General features: G+C 41.3%; 1 long non-coding RNA gene across 1 annotated transcript; it reads right to left on the bottom strand.

Annotated features, from left to right (window-relative positions):
* Positions 1-11434: 11434 nt before the first annotated feature.
* On the bottom strand, positions 11435-18746 carry LOC138958987 (uncharacterized). Its single transcript, XR_011453563.1, has 3 exons — positions 17735-18746; positions 17193-17341; positions 11435-13027 (listed from the first exon to the last, which is right to left on the bottom strand). It is a non-coding gene; the product is annotated as an uncharacterized lncRNA (long non-coding RNA).
* Between the last annotated feature and the right edge of the window lie 1894 nt (positions 18747-20640).

Below are 20640 nucleotides of genomic sequence, written 5' to 3' on the forward strand. Positions count from 1 at the left end.
TCTATTTCTTTGTATTTCTGCCTCGTAGGGGTAGGGGTGTTCAAACCAAAGGCACCTTTAAACCAAAATTCAAATCACACATCTTACAATACTAAGACACTCAGCAGTAAAAGGGTGTCTGCTGGTAAAAAATTCCAAACAATCCTAAAAGTACTTCACTACTAAAAGTGCTTTTAAAAAGAGCCGTTATTTTTCCCTCTATATTCAGTATTGTGTTTTCTGCGAACATGTAGTCTATTTAGATGGTTGTCGTGTGCACTTGAGTTGCTAAAGCGTTTTCAGTTGGGCATATGTCGAAAAGCAAAGCATTAGCCCTTTGAAAACCATCAGAACTGTCACACAAAAATAACATTTACCTATCTCACCAACTGACCAAACATAGGGCTTTTCCTTATGTATTATGTATTGTCGTGTTTTTTGTAGCATACTTGTGAAAACAGCCACCACTGTTGTAAATGATACTTTAAAGAGCATTATTTCATTTTTACAGTTGAAGGACAACCTGGACTGCCGTATATTACAGCTGTTTTACAATCAGCCAAAATTTTCTTAACAAACGTATGTTAAGAACAACTCCCATAGTGAAATTGAAGGAAAACAAATTGAAAATCCCCCTGCCATAGAGGAGCTAAAGAATCAACAATAAACGACTGCATGGATAGCTTGATGCACGAATGCATTGCGGACATGTTTGTCTCCAACCAAGAGAAAGTTCCAAAAAATCCCTTTTGTGCTTCTTATTATACAGTGACGTCAAAGACAGCCTTTTCTGCTGTTCATACATTCAGGGGTTATGGTTACACTAAACGACGTAGTTGTAGCCATACTGCCATCCAGATTTATTTTTTCCTTGCGAGCAGTCACAGGGTGTTTGTGCTGTCTGCCAACCGTTAGATGACCCCGCCCAAGTCTGTTAAGGGACCGTTTGACCGTTATATATAGAACGCGTCTTTTTGATTTTTTGGCACAGTTGGAAACGGTTGATTTTTATCCCTACCATTGTTTCCAAACATTATATAGGAATGTTTTGTGAACAACGGATAATAGCCGCTACTCGCATGTGTAGCAAAAGTGAGCGTACATACTCACCCTGGTCGTCCAGCCGTTGTCCGTTGCCCGTCTTTATCTGTCTGTACTGAACATTACCTTTGGATATTTCTCCAACGCTATGAAGTGAAGAAACACCAAATGTTGCAAAATGTTGTATGACCCCAAGAGCTCAAAAAAGATACTTGAGAACCTTGACCTTACCTTAAGGTCAAGGTCACAGGGAGAATGAATGTGGTCTAAAAACTGCAAAATTTCACATTGTGCCAGTTTTCTGGAAAACAAATTAAAAACAGCGGGCTTAGTTTTGTATGGTATACAAGAAAAAGAAAGCCTTATCTTCTGATACCATTTTGGTTGACCTCGCTTCAATGTCAAGGTCAGAGGAGCCCTTCAAAGTTGAATTGTAGACATATTTTGATGTGAGCTTGCCCCTTTAACTTTACTATGGACGATATCTCTTACAAACTTAAACACTGAGTGGGCCTTTGTTAGAATTTCATAGTGATCCACATCTGGCCACATGTCGTCAGTGTCAAGGTCACATTGACCCCTATCAAAAATGTGACCAAGACGGGTAAAGAAATCACTATTTAAAAGTGACCATGTGTCTTGATAAAAAGTGTTAAAAAGCACCATTATCCTTTGTATAATTATGTTGAATTACTGGTCTTATGTTCAGTGACCTTGGCCCTTGACTTTGGGTCAAGGTCATTTGTATTTTCGTAAGAGAAATGTGTAAAACAATTTGTATCGAATGATGCTATTGACAGTTTCAATTGTTTGACCTTGAATTTCGAGGTCACATAAAGGTGAAAGTCCTGTAAAGGATACAGTTAGCATGTTTCAATGTATATTTTATGAACCAGCTGTAAGACAAGTCCTACGGGCCTAACGCTTTCTTGCATTGAAATGCCTTTTCTCTTTTGCCTTCTTCTACGGTACCCCTTGGTTATAGAGGATCCAGCTCTGTATACTTGGTTTTACTAAGTGCCTGTCTATAACAGCGAAGGGTGAATGTCGTAAACCAACTCACTGCGCACAACTTGCTTCAAGGTCAAGGTCACAGGGGACATAAAATAATGTTGTTCAAAAACAGTAAATTTTCACATGTTCACAATTTTCTCCCACGTTATTGAGAATGACGACCTTAGCTACAAGTGTTATTTAGGTCAAAGCAAGCCCTATCTATTGATACCAGTTTGGTTGACCTTGCTTCAAGGTCAAGGTCACAGGGGACCTTCAAAGTTGGATTGTATACATGTTTTGAAGTGACCTTGACCCTGAACTATGAAAAAAATCTTTCAAACTTCATAATTGTGTGGGGCACATGTTATATACTGATATTGAGCCACATTTAGTCACATATCATCAAGGTCAAGGTCACTTTGCCCCTTATGAAATGTGACTGAAACGGGCAATTGAATCACTAAAAGTGACAATGTCTCTTTGTAGAAAGTGCCAATAAGTATGTTTATGCTTCCTATGTCTTGAATTGATAGCCTTGTGATGTGTGACCTTTGATGATCTTGACCTTGGCCAAAGGTCATGTGTAATTTGGTAGGAAAAATCTATAAACCAGTTCTAATAGTGTACAATGTCCTTGCCAGCTTCAGTTGTTAGACCTTCACCTTCAAGGTCACCTGAAGGTCAAGGTCACTTTAAGACAAAGGTCAAGCATGAGAGTCGCATGGGCTTTGCTTTGTTAAGATTTTTTACCAAGAGACATGGATTTCTTTACCCGGCTTGGTCACATTTTTCATAGGGGTCAATGTGACCTTGACCCTAACGATATGTGACCAGATGTGGCTCACTATGAAATTCTAACAAACGCCCCACTCAGTGTTTAAGTTTGTAAGAGATATCGTCCATAGTAAAGTTAAAGGGGCAAGCTCACATCAAAATATGTCTACAATTCAACTTTGAAGGGCTCCTCTGACCTTGACATTGAAGCGAGGTCAACCAAAATGGTATCAGAAGATAAGGCTTTCTTTTTCTTGTATACCATACAAAACTAAGCCCGCTGTTTTTAATTTGTTTTCCAGAAAACTGGCACAATGTGAAATTTTGCAGTTTTTAGACCACATTCATTCTCCCTGTGACCTTGACCTTAAGGTAAGGTCAAGGTTCTCAAGTATCTTTTTTGAGCTCTTGGGGTCATACAACATTTTGCAACATTTGGTGTTTCTTCACTTCATAGCGTTGGAGAAATATCCAAAGGTAATGTTCAGTACAGACAGATAAAGACGGGCAACGGACAACGGCTGGACGACCAGGGTGAGTATGTACGCTCACTTTTGCCACACATGCGAGTAGCGGCTATTATCCGTTGTTCACAAAACATTCCTATATAATGTTTGGAAACAATGGTAGGGATAAAAATCAACCGTTTCCAACTGTGCCAAAAAATCAAAAAGACGCGTTCTATATATAACGGTCAAACGGTCCCTTAACAGACTTGGGCGGGGTCATCTAACGGTTGGCAGACAGCACAAACACCCTGTGACTGCTCGCAAGGAAAAAATAAATCTGGATGGCAGTATGGCTACAACTACGTCGTTTAGTGTAACCATAACCCCTGAATGTATGAACAGCAGAAAAGGCTGTCTTTGACGTCACTGTATAATAAGAAGCACAAAAGGGATTTTTTGGAACTTTCTCTTGGTTGGAGACAAACATGTCCGCAATGCATTCGTGCATCAAGCTATCCATGCAGTCGTTTATTGTTGATTCTTTAGCTCCTCTATGGCAGGGGGATTTTCAATTTGTTTTCCTTCAATTTCACTATGGGAGTTGTTCTTAACATACGTTTGTTAAGAAAATTTTGGCTGATTGTAAAACAGCTGTAATATACGGCAGTCCAGGTTGTCCTTCAACTGTAAAAATGAAATAATGCTCTTTAAAGTATCATTTACAACAGTGGTGGCTGTTTTCACAAGTATGCTACAAAAAACACGACAATACATAATACATAAGGAAAAGCCCTATGTTTGGTCAGTTGGTGAGATAGGTAAATGTTATTTTTGTGTGACAGTTCTGATGGTTTTCAAAGGGCTAATTCTTTGCTTTTCGACATATGCCCAACTGAAAACGCTTTAGCAACTCAAGTGCACACGACAACCATCTAAATAGACTACATGTTCGCAGAAAACACAATACTGAATATAGAGGGAAAAATAACGGCTCTTTTTAAAAGCACTTTTAGTAGTGAAGTACTTTTAGGATTGTTTGGAATTTTTTACCAGCAGACACCCTTTTACTGCTGAGTGTCTTAGTATTGTAAGATGTGTGATTTGAATTTTGGTTTAAAGGTGCCTTTGGTTTGAACACCCCTACCCCTACGAGGCAGAAATACAAAGAAATAGAAGGAAATTGAGCCTACTTGGAACCAGACTTTAGTATGTTCCCATGGGGGGATTCACGGTGCGAATGACACTGCGTCAGCTTTTTCATTTATCTTTAGTATTTTCTTCAACTTTAACTTTTAGGACCATGTATGAGGTTGTGGCAAGCTAAATACACAACACGACGACGTCTCGGAAAAATAGTAAGGATTATATAGGGAAAAACAACAGTGTCAGTTAAAGTCCGTTTTGAAGGTGTTAGTGGTTGGGGATTTTGAAAAGCATCAGACATCAGGCAGATACAATCCTTTCTGCGTGTTCTGGTGCAGAAAGAGTTTTCAGTTTATACATTGGGGTGACCAGTAGATACCATTTTACAACCATACCCCCAAACGACATTTACAGAGCCCAAAGAAGGATTTGGGTCAATTTCAAAGCCATTTTTCCGTATGAAGCGCCAACTTTATATGAAAATGTGTTTAATAAACATCAAAGGACTGAGGTTGAACTTTCTGATAAGGGACATTTTAAACCTAGTCATCCCAGCGAAGCTGGAGGTATCCCGTGAACGCTATACTGTAATCGATTTGAGAAATGTGCACACCGAATAATACATGATAAAGAAGGATTCTTTGTGCCCGAAAATGGGCCACAGTTGGAGATGGAAGTTCACCAAAAATTGGGACCATACTAACAAAAATACGGTGGGTAAAATTGGCGCCCCCATTTTTTGAGCAAACGCCACCCAAGGCCGCTTTGGACGGGTAGAAATTCCGTAGTTTCCAAGTCTATGGATAAAGCTCGCGTAAGAAGAATACGTCACGGTCGAAAGTCTTTGACGTCAATTAATGCATCATGACGTCATGCCTCCCTGTAGTCTTTCTCTCTCGCGCGGTGTGTGTGTTTGTGTTCATTTTGTGCACATGTGTTAGTGTTACTGTTTGTGTGTGTGTGTGTGTGTGTGTGTGTGTGTGTGTGTATTTGTGTGTGTGTGCGCACGCGTGCATGAGTCTGTACTCGTGTGTGTGTGAGTGTGTGTGTGGTGTGTGTGTGTGTGTGTGTGCATTTGTGTGTGCGCACGCGTGCATGAGTCTGTACTCGTGTGTGTGTGTGTGGTGTGTGTGTGTGGTGTGTGTGTGTATTTGTGTGTGTGTGTGTGTGTGAGTGTGTGTGTGGTGTGTGTGTGTGTGTGTGTGTATTTGTGTGTGCGCACGCGTGCATGAGTCTGTACTCGTGTGTGTGTGAGTGTGTGTGTGTGTGTGTGTGTGTGTGTGTGTGTGTGTGTGTGTGTGTGTGTATTTGCGTGTGTGTGTGTGTGTGTGTGTGTGCGCACGCGTGCATGAGCCTGTACTCGTGTGTGTGTGTGAGTGTGTGTATTTGTGTGTGTGCACGCGTGCATGAGTCTGTACTCGTGTGTGTGTGAGTGTGTGTTGGGTGTGTGTGTGTGTATTTGTGTGTGTGTGTGTGCGCGCACGCGTGCATGAGTCTGTACTCGTGTGTGTGTGTGAGTGTGTGTGTGTGTGTGTGCATACGTGTATGTGTGTGCGTGTATGTGTGTTTGTTTGTAAAGGTGTGTATGTCTGTCTGTCCATATGTGCGTATGGGTGTGTGTTTTGTGTGTATGAAGTTTTTGTGAGAGAGTGAGTGAGTGCGTGTGAGTGAGTGTGTGTATGTGTGCGTGTGTGACTTGGGGGGTGTGTGTGTGTGTGTGTGTGTGTTTGTGTGTGCGTGCGTGTGTGTGTGTGTGTGTGTGTGTGTGTGTGTGTGTGTGTGTGTGTTTGAGAGAGAGAGAGAGAGAGAGAGAGAGAGAGAGAGAGAGGTTTTCTTTCGCTGGGGTATGCAGTGCCTTGGCGTTGCACATCTACTTAATTGTCACTTCAACGTTGTTCTCTAATATGCCTGGACTATAACATACTTTATCCCCCCCTCTGCTTCTTTCTCTCTGTAAACTTGTAGGGCTAGTTATTTTTCGGTAACTTACCCAACAACCAAAATCACTTACCCAACAACGGGCCTGAATCCTCGATAGCTCATGGGTAGAGACTGTACACATTGTGGATCTACTTTTTGCGACTCAAAAGTTCAGAACACTCTAAAGTACAAAATATACATTTCTGGAGCAAACAATACAACCATACCGCATTTAAACCAGCAACTACAGGCTTGAACACATGAATCTCAATATAAAATCCATGAGTTTGGTTGTTTTCTGAATTCAGATCTGCCGTGCACAATCGTTTATCGCTAGCAAGATTCCAAGGAAAAGTAACTCTCATACTTTGTCTAGCGACACGAGTAGTTCCCCTTCCAGATTTCGGCTTCATCGACAAGACTGCAATCCGACGGTCAGTTTTCAACAATATTTCATTTTATAAACAGATCATACGCAATCCATTGCAAACATTTAATCAACTTAAAGAACATGCAGCAGTTTCATACACTATTTTGCCCCAGAAAACTTAACTTCATACAGTTTTTAACGTTGGAACACGGGTGTAAAACTTCGTCTGCTAGTCACATTCGAGGAAAGAACATTTTCTGAGCGATACCAAAACATGAACAGAACACACACTATCTGCCTTTACCGCCACAGCAGAATGACAACATAACTGTGTACTTGATTTTAGTTTAAAACATGGAAACTGACAAGAAGTGTTAACAAAATTGAATTATTTGCACGGAACTATACAACCGCGCATTAATCGATAGCCTGCGCAGGTAGACTGGTTGGGTGAATATGATTCGATCAAACTTTCGCACAAAAACTCCTCTTTTCTTTGAATAACTGAAGAAAGGAGGGATAAAGAGGTTACATACCTCGTCTCAGTGATTATCAAAAATAATGGTCTCAGTTCGCGGTCATGAAAAAGCTCGCTGAAGCTCGCATTTTTCATGATCCGCTAACTTCGACCATTATTTTTGATAATCACTGAGACTCGGCATGTAACCTCTACGTAATCGACTTGAGAAATGTTCACACCGATAATACATGATAAAGAAGGATTCGTTGTGCCCGATTATGGGCTACTGTTGGAGATGGAAGTTCACCAAAAATTGGGACCATACTAACAAAAATACGGTGGGTAAAATTGGCCCCCCCATTTTTTCAGCAAACGCCACCCAAGGCCGCTTTGGACGGGTAGAAATTCTGTACTTTCCAAGTCTATTTGTGTGTGGTTGTTCAAGACTATGGATAAAGCTCGCGTGAGAAGATTACGTCACGGTCAAAAGTCTTTGACGTCAATCATTGCATCATGACGTCATGCCTCCCTGTAGTCTTTCTCTCTCGCGCGGTGTGTGTGTTTGTGTTCATTTTGTGCACATGTGTTAGTGTTACTGTTTGTGTGTGTGTATGTGTGTGTGTGTGTGTGTGTGTGCGCACGCGTGCATGAGTCTGTACTCGTGTGTGTGTGTGTGTATTTGTGTGTGTGTGTGTGTGTGTGTGTGCGCACGCGTGCACGAGTCTGTACTCGTGTGTGTGCGCACGCGTGTATGAGTCTGTACTCGTGTGTGTGTGGGGTGTGTGTGTGTATGTGTGTGTGTGTGTGTGTGTGCGCGCACGCGTGCATGAGTCTGTACTCGTGTGTGTGCGTGTGTGTGTGGTGTGTGTGTGTGTGCGCATAAGTGTATGTGTGTGCGTGTATGTGTGTTTGTTTGTAAAGGTGTGTATGTCCGTCTGTCCATATGTGCGTATGGGGGTGTGTTTTGTGTCTATGAAGTTTTTTGTGAGAGAGTGAGTGAGTGCGTGTGAGTGAGTGTGTGTATGTGTGCGTGTGTGACTTGGGTGTGTGTGTGTGTGTGTGTGTGTGTGTGTGTGTGTGTGTGTGTGTGTGTGTGTGTGTGTGTGTGTGTGTAAGAAAGACTGAGAGAGAGGGAGAAAGAGTGTGTGTGTGTGTGTGAATGTGTGTGTGTGCATGAGTTTGTGTGTATGTTTGTGTGTGTATGAGTGCGTATATGTGTTTGTTTGTAAAGGTGTGTGTGTCCGTCTGTCTATGTGCGTGTTTGTTTGTTTGTTTGCTTAACGCCCAGCCGACCACGAAGGGCCATAGTTATCAGGACAGAAGATGACGAAGACCTGATGAAGGAAAAGCAGTGCTATCCAAGTCCAGCTGTGATCGATGGGGAAACTACAGCAACAGCGGCAGTAAACCCCTAGCCTGTGCGAGTGATTCGATGTTGTCCGTGTGTGTGTTTGTGTGTGTGTGCGAGTGAGCGACACGAGTATATGCGAGTAATTGGTTGTGTGCACTGTTCAGTATTTGCCACATTGAGGAGAGGGGTCGCTTGCCATCGTAGCGCGCTGTGGGCCGGCTGGGGGCGGGTTGCTTGCGAGGGCTGTATTTTGTACATTGATTATTTGATACATGTATAATTATTAAATGCGTCTCCAGGAATATGTTTAGTTTAAATCTTGTGTCGATACTATTTAATTCTGCCTCGCTATTAGCCATTGAGTAAAACTGTTTTATCACCATTGCTTTATTGTTGTTAATTCGTCTCCAGAAATATGTTTTGTTTTAATCTTGTGTCGATACTATTTAACTCTGCCTCGTTATTAGCCATTGAGTATAACTGTTTTATCACCATTGTTTTATTGTTGTTCTTTGGCCATTTACGTTGAATGACTTGTTATACATTGACATTGATAGTTTTATTCTTCTTCTTCTTCGTCGTTCGCTAGATAGTTTTATTATAAGAACCTTTTTTTAATTCCTATTAACTCGATGTTCTTTAACTATGTTTGTAAATTGTTAGAGGATCTTTTAGTAGAAGTGTTTAACTGTCGAAGCTGCTTTTACCTAAGAGACCGACTGTATATTGTGCTGTTGTATTTGTCAGACTTGATTGTACCAAGTCCTTCACATGTTGTAATGCGCTTAGAGCCAAATATTTTTGTTTTTTGTAAGGGATAGGCGCAATATAAATACACTTTATTATTATTATTATTATTAAATGTCCACTCAGTATTGGTTGTACTGAGCATTACAACTTGTTGCTATTGTAAATTTGTGTCAATGTTTTAAAGGCCCACTACGCCTCATTTAAAAAGTTGTCCTCACCTTTAACATGGGATAAGACCATCCCTCCACTTGGTCACAGACCAAACTTGAAATCAACACTTTGACTGCTTTCTGTAGTGAGGTAGATGTTTTGGTGGTTTCGGGTGAATTTTTTTTTCTTTAGAAGAAGCTGTACCTGAATGTATTCTTTAAAAGGATACCACTCTGAATAGAGAGCCTTGAGGCAGTTCATTTTTGGTATGCAACTATTAGTGCCCGTATGGTCTTATTTCATGTAAAAGCCTCGGGGATGTCGTCAGGCGTCCGACGTAGACGGATTGAAAGGCTCAAATGTCCGATTCACATAGCCGCATGGCAGTCAGATGTCCCATCGTTTTGAACTGAGCGCTGGCATTGTCCGATAAGAACTCCATTCCTTCGGACAGCGCACTATTCTATATTTTTCTCTAAAGATACACATTTTCAAAAAGCGACCGAGCACTCTCGCGTACATGTGCACTGAAGTTGTGCAGTACGGATCTTGTGTTTTCGGGAATAGATTCGTAAATCGCGCGGGAGGAGAGCGGGAGAGTAGCTTCCCTTGAAAGGGATAACAAACATGGCGTGTTTTTGTTTTCACAGTGCTGTGTAGACTGTGACATTTTTGAAGTTATAAAATGCCGAGAGTGAAAAGATGTGCACGGGGAGTGTGCAATATGGACACTAGGTATCCCGAACGGTGTGTGGGGATCGAATTTTTTCCATTCGTGAAGCCTGGAAAGTTTAATTACCACTACGATAAGTGTCAGCGCTGGGTCACAGCTTGCTACAGGTAGAATGTTTATGTTGGTACTTCCTGACAAGAAACCAGGATTCTGCAGCTGAACATTGCGTCGTCGTGGGTTATCTGGGGTGCGTATCGCTAGCGCTACGTGTCATTTGTGCTACGTGTCATTTGTCCTACGTGTCATTTGTGCTACGTGCCGCTATCGCTACGTTGATTAGTGCTAGAAATAATTTGTCTATGAGTCGCTATCATTCGTTCATTATCACTACGTGTCGACAGCACAACATCTTTTAGCGCTACGTGTCAATACCACAACTTACTGACGACTCAGTTTCTCTTTCTCATTTTTTCTCGCGCTCTCACTCCTTCTGGTTTGTGTGTGTGTATGTGTGTCTGTGTATGTGTGTGCGTGTGTGTGTCTGTTTCAGTGTGTGTGTGTGTGTGTGTGTGTCTATCTCTCTCTCTCTCTCTCTTGCTTACTCGCTCGCTCACTCACTCTGTCTCTCTCTTTCTCTCTTTTTCCTCTCTCTCTCTCTCTCTCTCTCTCTCTCTCTCTCTCTGTGACCTTAATATAATAAACCATTCTGAGTTCTCTCTCTCTCTCTCTCTTCATTACACACACACACACGTACAAACGCATACGTACACACAGTATCGTACACACAAACTCACACACAAAAAAACATATATTATTATAAGTTATTCCTTGACTGTATTCTTCAAGTTTAAGTTTGGTAATTTTACTGCCGCACATTGCCTTAAGTCATAAATAAAGGGTTCCAGTAACATACCATTCTTCTTTATTGATTATGAACTTAGGTTAGATGTTGGATCTGTTTTTAAAAAAAATATTTCCTTGATGTGTTGTACTAAGATCAACCGTCTGCTTGGACATATACTAAAGATCCACTACCTGGCTGCTGTCTGCGGAAAATCGATTAATTCATAGAAAAATATGCCTTACAGGGAAGCAGCTAGCCGGTTGACTCTACATGTGTTTGTGTAGAGGTGTTCTTATTGCATGTTCAAGCCAGGACAGATGGTGACCTGAAACATTTACACATTACATATGTATGCAGGACTGCTAATTTTAAGCTTAGGTGCAAGTGTGATGATATATTTGTTTGACTGATTATGGGCATTAAAATAAAACTGCAAAAATAATACTTACACTTGAGATCTGATTTTGTGTGTGTCTGTGCGCATGAGGGTGTGTGAGGGCCATTTGACATACTTGCAAAAGAAACAAACAGAGGTAACTGATAAACTGCATTTATTAACACAAAGATGTAAACAAAGTGAGTTCACACATTTCACAAAAGTAAAACAAGGCAGTCTCACATGCATTCACAATATTTAGTACTCACATGAATGGCCAAAGATTATAGGCTGAGAATGCAAGTTCTAATTTGGCACATTTGTACATGTAGCTGCATCCGCTAGACATATATCCATCTTACAATAAATAAAAAAAACTAGTAATTAGGACATCGGCCTGAAAATCTAGGTCCTAGGTTCGAATCTCTGCAGAGGCACTTAATTTTTCCCCTTGGTTGAAATAAAAATGCTCAATCCAGAGAGAGCAACCGTAAAGTTACCAGCGTAAAAGTAAAGCGTTGAATGCAGCTATGAAGGTCATGCCAGCAGTGTGGGTCAAGATTCAGGCTGCCTTCTATGCACAGAATTCTGTGTAGGATTCTCAGCTCTATCTTTACAAATACATAATCCCCAATAGTCATACAGTGGAACCCCCCTTTTAAGACCCCCTCCATTTTAAGACCTTGTTTTCTCAGACTTTCTGTTCATAACCTCTGTAAATTAACCTCCATTTTAAGACACCCTCCTTTTCAAGACCTGATTTTCTCAGATTTCTGGAGGTCTTAAAAGGGGGGTTCCACTATAGAGCTCTGTAAGACATAATTTTGTTTAAAACACTTATGCCTTTTGGGGGAAATAAATTAATAGGAAAAGACATCACCACACTAAGAAGTCAGGGTGCTGACTTTTGCTATGTGACCAAGTGGAAGGATTTTCTTATCCCATGCAAAAAGCCTGATGAAGGTCTGACACAGTGAGGCGAAGTGTTTTAATGAGGCAGAGCAGGCCTTTAAAAAGTAAGTTCACCACATCCAAGTGAAAGACACAATCTTGGCAGACTGTACTACAAAAGCAACATTTCAGCACAACATAAGAATGAATTGAACCATCCAGGATGCACCAGAACGACCCAAAAACAGAATCAATGAAAATTTTAAACAAGATAAAGAACTGATTAGGATTCAAAGGAAGAACAAGTCATGGGTTAACACATTTCATGTGCACAATGCAGTTAAAAGATCTAAATTCTAATATTGCAAACAAAGTCTATACATGAACACGCATTGACTGAATCATAGTTCATACACACACATCTCCCAAAGCTAAGCCTGTGTGTAAAATACTGCCTGTGAACAGCTTAACTTAAAGCACTCAAACAACATAAAAGATAATACCACTTTATGTAGTAAAAACAAACAAACCGATGTTTGCTGTAAGAAAATATCTGCATACCAAACACTACCTGTATTTAGCTGAATTGACAACTTACATAAGTCAAAATGTACCCTTGATACACACCGCACCACACATTATTTGTGTAGAATGTTATTGTTAATTTGTTACATGTTCATTTCACCACTAAGGCAACAGAAAACCTCTGTAAGTGTAAGCATCTTCAGATGGACTATAATTATTAAAGCAGTTCTGGTAGCTCTGTCAGCACAGAATGGACTGAATCTGATCATCATCCGCAGCAAAGCCAGGCACCACTCTGCAAGCTGCCTGCACGTCATATCTCGGCACCTCACTTCCTGGAAAATAAAGAAAATGTATTACTGAGCACATCCAGACTTTGCTGTGCGCTGATGGGGATATGTTTTGGGTATCGAGAAGAGGGTGTGTGTTGGGGGTGGGGGTGCGGAAAGGTAGGTAGGAGGTAATACTTGTTCTTCACAAGATCAGTGGGATGGAGAATAGTGTGGGTGATACTGACAGTGACAACTATGAACTAAACTGTAAACATTGTTCTGTAATATTACAGGTGCCATCATTCCTTCCTGTGAAAACCTTTTATTTCATGGATATATTTATACTTTCATCATTAAAATTAAACAGATTTCCTCACAAGAACCTTTCTAACAACATGATATCTTGTTATGCTGATGATGTGAGCAGCTTTTCTGGAATGTGATGGAAAGTTGTCACTATTTTTTTAAATTCAGCATGAGCCCTCATCCCACACACATATTTAGCGTTGACACCTTACAGTTTTGTTGAGAAATGTGATGTGAATTCATTCAGAAAATTCTAACTCTGCGCAGGGGCAGTCAGGGTGTTGAATGTAGAAGGAGGTATCCAAGTACACAGGCGGTACATGTATTACAATTTACATTGTTACTCTTATTCCATGTTTAAAAAAAAAACTATAAAAACAAACTGGCCAGATCTGTGATTGTGAGCCAAGGAAAGGACTGACTGTATTTAAAATAATTCCAGTAACGAGTAAATCTTTCATTCTAGCAGCTCTAGACATACATACAGTACAGAGATGCGAAGCGAGGGCCGCTCGCGTGAACTCTTGGGCTACTGCGCTCGGTCAGCGTGACCTCGCGCGATTGTTAGCCATCATCCCGTACTTAGTTGTTGTTCGCTTGCTCTCTGACACCGATTTGAAGTGCTTTTCTGTCATATTTCTTTGGATATATCCAGCTTCAGACGAGATATATCAGTGGTAAGTAAACTTGATTCATATTCTGTAGCCCTCAATAGTGTGCACACGAACGCATTTGAGAGGATTGGCTTCCCGAAGTGAGTCAAAAACGGTTCCTTCGGTTCTTGCGGCCATTGTTTCTAAGTCCATTGTGCGTGGAGGCAATGTTTGGGAGCTAATATTTTCTTTTGTGCGAAACTTTGCTTTCCCTTGACTGGCAAATGCATTACTGGTGTATACATTAATCTGTTTGTATAATTTTTGACGCGCTGTAATTATATTTGATGCTTTTAAGTCTCACTCAAGTGGTTCTCGCACTTACACTGGCGTGTGGATAAAAAGTTTTTAAGGAGAAATGAGCGAAATTGCTTACTTTAGGATTCATCTTCTAATCACCAAATAATGCAATAATCTTCTTCTTGTGATTTTCTGTTTCTCTTGAGTGCAAATAATCAACATGTTGCATGTTTTATTATCTATGATTTTCTATGAAACAGTTATAACTCTTTAAAAACACAACAATTGCCAGCTTGGCGCCAGTCATGGGAGGATTACTTGCCCCTGCCGTAGGCGAAGAGTACGCGAACAATTGCCAGCTTGGCGCCAGTGGAAGGATTACTTGCCCCTGCCGTAGGCGAGGATAACGCGAGCGGGAAGACAGCGCTTCGCATCTCTTCTATCTATGTCTCCGATTCTAGCTATTTCATAATTTACTTTCTTGCATCGCAATAGTTCAATGTTCATACAAACATAATACAAGTATAATGCACTTTATGAGTATAGGGTTGCAACAAACTTTAAGATGGGAAGGAGAGAGAAAATAAAGATATTTGTACCATTAATATGTATACAAAGTACATCATACCAATTACCATGCACAGTATTACTATGCATCTTCAAATCTATCTATACATATAATAAAAGAGAGTGTCTGTCTGTCTGTCTGTCTGTCTGTGGTCGCCATACCTCTGAGATGGCAAGAGGCAGGAACAAGATAGTGTGCACGTACACTCCCTAGGTGCCGCAGATGTGCACCTGGGTTTTAGTTTCTTGATTCACCGTTTCCTTTCTCAGATTATGGACCTCCCATTTATTGAATACAGCCTATATGGTGCAAGACCAGTTCAGTGCCTACTGTTCACCTGTAGCAAGCACATCATGCCAGTGATATTAGAGACTCGCTGTTGCTCCTATGAGGGGAAGAAATGAAGAATGAAAAATTAACTGGACAGTTCCGGAAATTTCTAGAAGGTAAGGGAGATAACTCTTTTTTGTCTGTGGTCGCCATACCTCTGAGATGGCAAGAGGCAGGAACAAGATAGTGTGCACGTACACTCCCTAGGTGCCGCAGATGTGCACCTGGGTTTTAGTTTCTTGATTCATTGTTTCCTTTCTCAGATTATGGACATCCCATTTATTGAATACAGCCTATATGGTGCAAGACCAGTTCAGTGCCTACTGTTCACCTGTAGCAAGCACATCATGCCAGTGATATTAGAGACTCGCTGTTGCTCCTATGAGGGGAAGAAATGAAGAATGAAAAATTAACTGGACAGTTCGGGAAATTTCTAGAAGGTAAGGGAGATAACTCTTTTTTGTCTGTGGTCGCCATACCTCTGAGATGGCAAGAGGCAGGAACAAGATAGTGTGCACGTACACTCCCTAGGTGCCGCAGATGTGCACCTGGGTTTTAGTTTCTTGATTCATTGTTTCCTTTCTCAGATTATGGACCTCCCATTTATTGAATACAGCCTATATGGTGCAAGACCAGTTCAGTGCCTACTGTTCACCTGTAGCAAGCGTACATATAATAAAAGAGAGTGTCTGTCTGTCTGTCTGTCTGTCTGTCTGTGGTCGCCATACCTCTGAGATGGCAAGAGGCAGGAACAAGATAGTGTGCACGTACACTCCCTAGGTGCCGCAGATGTGCACCTGGGTTTTAGTTTCTTGATTCACTGTTTCCTTTCTCAGAATATGGACCTCCCATTTATTGAATACAGCCTATATGGTGCAAGACCAGTTCAGTGCCTACTGTTCACTTGTAGCAAGCACATTATGCCAGTGATATTAGAGACTCGCTGTTGCTCCTATGAGGGGAAGAAATGAAGAATGAAAAATTAACTGGACAGTTCCGGAAATTTCTAGAAGGTAAGGGAGATAACTGTTCACCTGTAGCAAGCACATCATGCCAGTGATATTAGAGACTTGCTATTGCTCCTATGAGGGGAAGAAATGAAGAATGAAAAATTAACTGGACAGTTCCGGAAATTTCTAGAAGGTAAGGGAGATAACTCTTTTTTGTCTGTGGTCGCCATACCTCTGAGATGGCAAGAGGCAGGAACAAGATAGTGTGCACGTACACTCCCTAGGTGCCGCAGATGTGCACCTGGGTTTTAGTTTCTTGATTCATTGTTTCCTTTCTCAGATTATGGACCTCCCATTTATTGAATACAGCCTATATGGTGCAAGACCAGTTCAGTGCCTACTGTTCACCTGTAGCAAGCACATCATGCCAGTGATATTAGAGACTCGCTGTTGCTCCTATGAGGGGAAGAAATGAAGAATGATAAATTAACTGGACAGTTCCGGAAATTTCTAGAAGGTAAGGGAGATAACTCTTTTTTGTCTGTGGTCGCCATACCTCTGAGATGGCAAGAGGCAGGAACAAGATAGTGTGCACGTACACTCCCTAGGTGCCGCAGATGTGCACCTGGGTTTTAGTTACTTGATTCACTGTTTCCTTTCTCAGAATATGGACCTCCCATTTATTGAATACAGCCTATATGGTGCAAGACCAGTTCAGTGCCTACTGTTCACCTGTAGCAAGCACATTATGCCAGTGATATTAGAGACTCGCTATTGCTCCTATGAGGGGAAGAAATGAAGAAAGAAAAATTAACTGGACAGTTCCGGAAATTTCTAGAAGGTAAGGGAGATAACTCTTTTTTTGTTTCCAAACAAAGGAGGTAAAGCTAATGATAATGGGATAGCGAGCGTCTTAAATTGCTACAGGGCTCCGCTTACTCCCGGGCGAAGCCGGGCTTAACTGCTAGTGTATGAATAATTTCATCTACAAAGTACTTGTAATACAATTTACAAAGAACAAAAGACTGCTGACTTATCTACATCAGTACATGTTTATAGCTTCAGACTACCATCACCAATACCTAATGTTACTAGATATATATATATATATACATAAATAAATTTTACCATACAGATTTGACAAGCAAAAGCTGTACGTGGTAAAGAAATGTGTAACTTACTCTTCAGGGGTAGTCTGTAATGTAAAGCACCACGCCAAGTCATCCTGATACCTCTCCAGTACATGTAGCCATGTTTAAAGGTAAACTGTTGGAACTGGAAGACAGGAGCTGTATGAATGATGCACATCGTCTCTGGTTTCTCGGGAGGCCTGAAAAAACCCAGAACAATAATTATTAACATAACATGTCTTGAAAATGAAATAAGTACCATTTCAACTTCACTATCAGAGCCAAATCACTCACTAATTCAGTAATTGTTTTGTTTATTCTTTTACAACCATAGTTCATACACTGATACAGCAGCATTTGATTCTGTGCATACAGATTAAAGATATCAAGCATTTTATAAACTTGAGCAAATAAACAGAACACAACAAAAACACACTCAGTGACTCACAGTCACACCCAGTTAATCAGTAACACAATAGACCAAATGGTCTATGGTAACACACAGATACATACACAACAGATACATCTTGCTCAGTTCTACAAAGGCCACGTTTGCAATGGCCATGTCTTGGATTTTAAAAACAATAACTTACCTGCTGGTTGATCCAAACCGATGATTGAAAATCAGTAAGACTGAGACTGAGAGGAAAATGTCCTGTAGTGTACAGTGCGATTCATCGCCAACCTCCCCATTCAAGGCAGACCGTGTCCAATATCAGCTGTACCATTCACATCCCGATTGCATTCCTTCAGAAGGGCAATCAGTGTTTCAACTTCTTTGTCGATATATTTCTCTGGTAAGACTCATTCTGCATTTGAAGGTTTCCTGCAGTTTGTCCAAGATGGGGATTACCCTTTCTTTGGCTGGTTTCAGGTTAACCTGTATGGCTTGGGCGGGAGCGTTTGCGTCCGCTGGGAACAGGCTTATTTCGAGGATGTTGTCGTGTTCTTTCAAGATGTGGGAGTTGAGTTCCATCTCCCTGGCGGCGTGATACTGGCTGGCGTTGATGGTAGACTCCTCTTCTTCTTCCAACGAAAAGTTGAATTGAGTTTCAGCAATCTCCATAGAGAAGTTGGTGGTGGCCATTTTGCTAAAGGGTGATGTAGATCAAGGAGCGTAGTGGGAAAGCGTGGTAGGGCTCGGAATCAGGAGAAACTCGTGATGTGGTCAAGTAGTTGATTCTGTCTGTTTTAGTAGACAATCTCGTCAGAGTTGTTCTGCGATCTTATTGGTGGGACAATAAGCCCGTGGGTTGGCTGGTTTGTGTAGATGCGGGATAAGTGTGTGTCAATCAACGCTCCGGTGGCTGGGCGTAGCGTCTTTGATACGTGTAGTGGGGCCCTTTTGGCGTGGTGGGCGGAGTTGCCGTGGGGGTGATTGTTGGGCGAAAAAACTGCGTCCCTCCCTCTCCGTTGCGGCTGAGTGACCGTGTTGCGTGTCGATTCATTCATGTTATCAGCACTATTGATCAGTGAAAAACTGTTGGATTGTTTTTAGCTTCACCGTTTGTTGGTGTAACACTTATGTTTTTTCGTAGCTTTATTTATTCTCTCCGTGATTTCCGTGACTGTTGTTATGTCAGGGGGGTATGTCGTTTTGAATAAGCGAAAGTTCCGGGCGTTGTATTGTTTTCATTACCTTGTGTAAGCAAGGCAGGGGTTGTTTTGTCACTTGACTTGTTAAGAGGTTTTAACAAGATGATATTTCAAGTTCCTGTGTCTTGCATAGGCAACAAGGGGAGGTTTAGGGAACAAGCCAGAACATTCTGTGTCTTGTAGAATCAGCATCCACTGTTTCAAGAGTTTCTTTTTAAGGTGTCTCAGTCTAGGGTTGTAGGTTGAGACCATGAGGAGTGGTGGAGCTTTGTTTTTGGTGGGATGGTCTCTTTTGTTTTAGAAGTGTGTTTCTTGGTATGTTCAAAACTTCCCGTTTGATTAACTCCAGTTCGTCCGGTATATATTCTCTCTCAAGAAGTTTTGAAAGGAATAAATCAGTTTCCTTGTTCTGTGTGGTTATGTTGTTGTTGGTGCGAATGTATCTGATCAATTCACTTTTCACAAGTCCTTTAAAAGATACTGGGAGGGTGGGCCGATTCCCGATGGAGATACTGAAATGTTTCAGTAGATTTCCTGTGTGTTTTCAAGTCCAATATTTTGTTGGACAAGAATCTGTTACCCTTGTAGAAGGTGGTGTCAAGAAACGTCGCCTCTGAGTCAGAGATGTTGTTTGTGAACTTGAGTAATGGATGGTGGGCGTTGGCAATATCAAACAGCTGATGTATTTGGTTTTGGTCAGCATTAAAGAACAAGATGCCGTCATCTCTGTAGCGTCCGTACCAGAGAATTGTGTCTTTGTAGGTATATTTGTCGAGGATTTCAATCATGAGTTGAAACATGCGTATATCGCATATTTCTGGGGATGATGTCATTCCCATGGCGGCCCCAATGCACTGGTTGTAGTGTTGGTTGTCAAACACAAAGTTGTTGTTTTTCAAGATGAGCTCAAGAAGTGACACGATGTGTGATTTGTGGATAGGTGGTAGTGGTGGGATTCACAGGGTGGTGGGCAAAGCTTCGTCCACAGCTCTTAAAGAGTTCAACCGCTGTCATGTTGGTGTACATGCTAGTGATGTCAAATGTGCAAATGAGCACATTGGGGGGAAGAGTGAGTTGTTCAATTTGCTGGAAAAAATCCAATGTGTCTCTGATGTAGGTAGGTTGTCTTTTTACTGTAGGTAGTGGGAAGAAATCGATTCATTTTCCCACGTATTGGGAGGGGGTGTCACATTGGGAAATGATAGGTCTGCCTGAAATTCTAGTATCCTGGACTCCGTTTGTTTGTAGGTTGCAAATTTCTTCTTTGGAGAATTTGTGTACTTTAGGGAGAAAGTACAGTTTGCCCATTTTGTGTGCATTTTTGGTTTGGCACAGGAAATTGTATGTTGGTTTGTCAATTTGTTGGGTTTCCTTTAGATGTGTTATGATTGTCATCATTTGGTTGATCAGTGCCAGTTGATCAGGTGGGGGGATGGTTTTGTAGTGTACCCCTGAAAGATGGAATTGTGCTTCCTCGTCGTAGGTAGTTTTGTTCAAGATCACGATTGTGTTGTTTTTGTCAGCTTTACGTATGACTATGTCTTGATTGTCAGATAGCTCCTTGTGGGCTTTCCTTTCATCTTCAGAGAGGTTGGATTGTAGTTTCTTTAAAGAGAGATTGTATAGTTCCATTCTGGTATTGAAGATGTACTCTTCGATGACTTTGTTGCCTAGTGGGGGGTTCCAATTGGATTTTGTGTAGAACGGAGGTATTTCCGTGTTGGAGGTGTTTTCACGGAAGTGAAATTTGCATCGAATGTTTCGTGCAAGTTTGTAGAAATCTGCAGATATTTGTTTTCTCATGGTTGGTTTGTTGGTTTTTGGCGTTGGTATGAATTTGAGGCCTTTTGCTAAGCCCAGATATTGTCCATTCGAGAGTTGCACATTTGACAAGTTGATCACG

This window comes from Littorina saxatilis, linkage group LG2 (genome assembly GCF_037325665.1).
Source record: "Littorina saxatilis isolate snail1 linkage group LG2, US_GU_Lsax_2.0, whole genome shotgun sequence".
NCBI classification, from domain to species: domain Eukaryota; kingdom Metazoa; phylum Mollusca; class Gastropoda; order Littorinimorpha; family Littorinidae; genus Littorina; species Littorina saxatilis.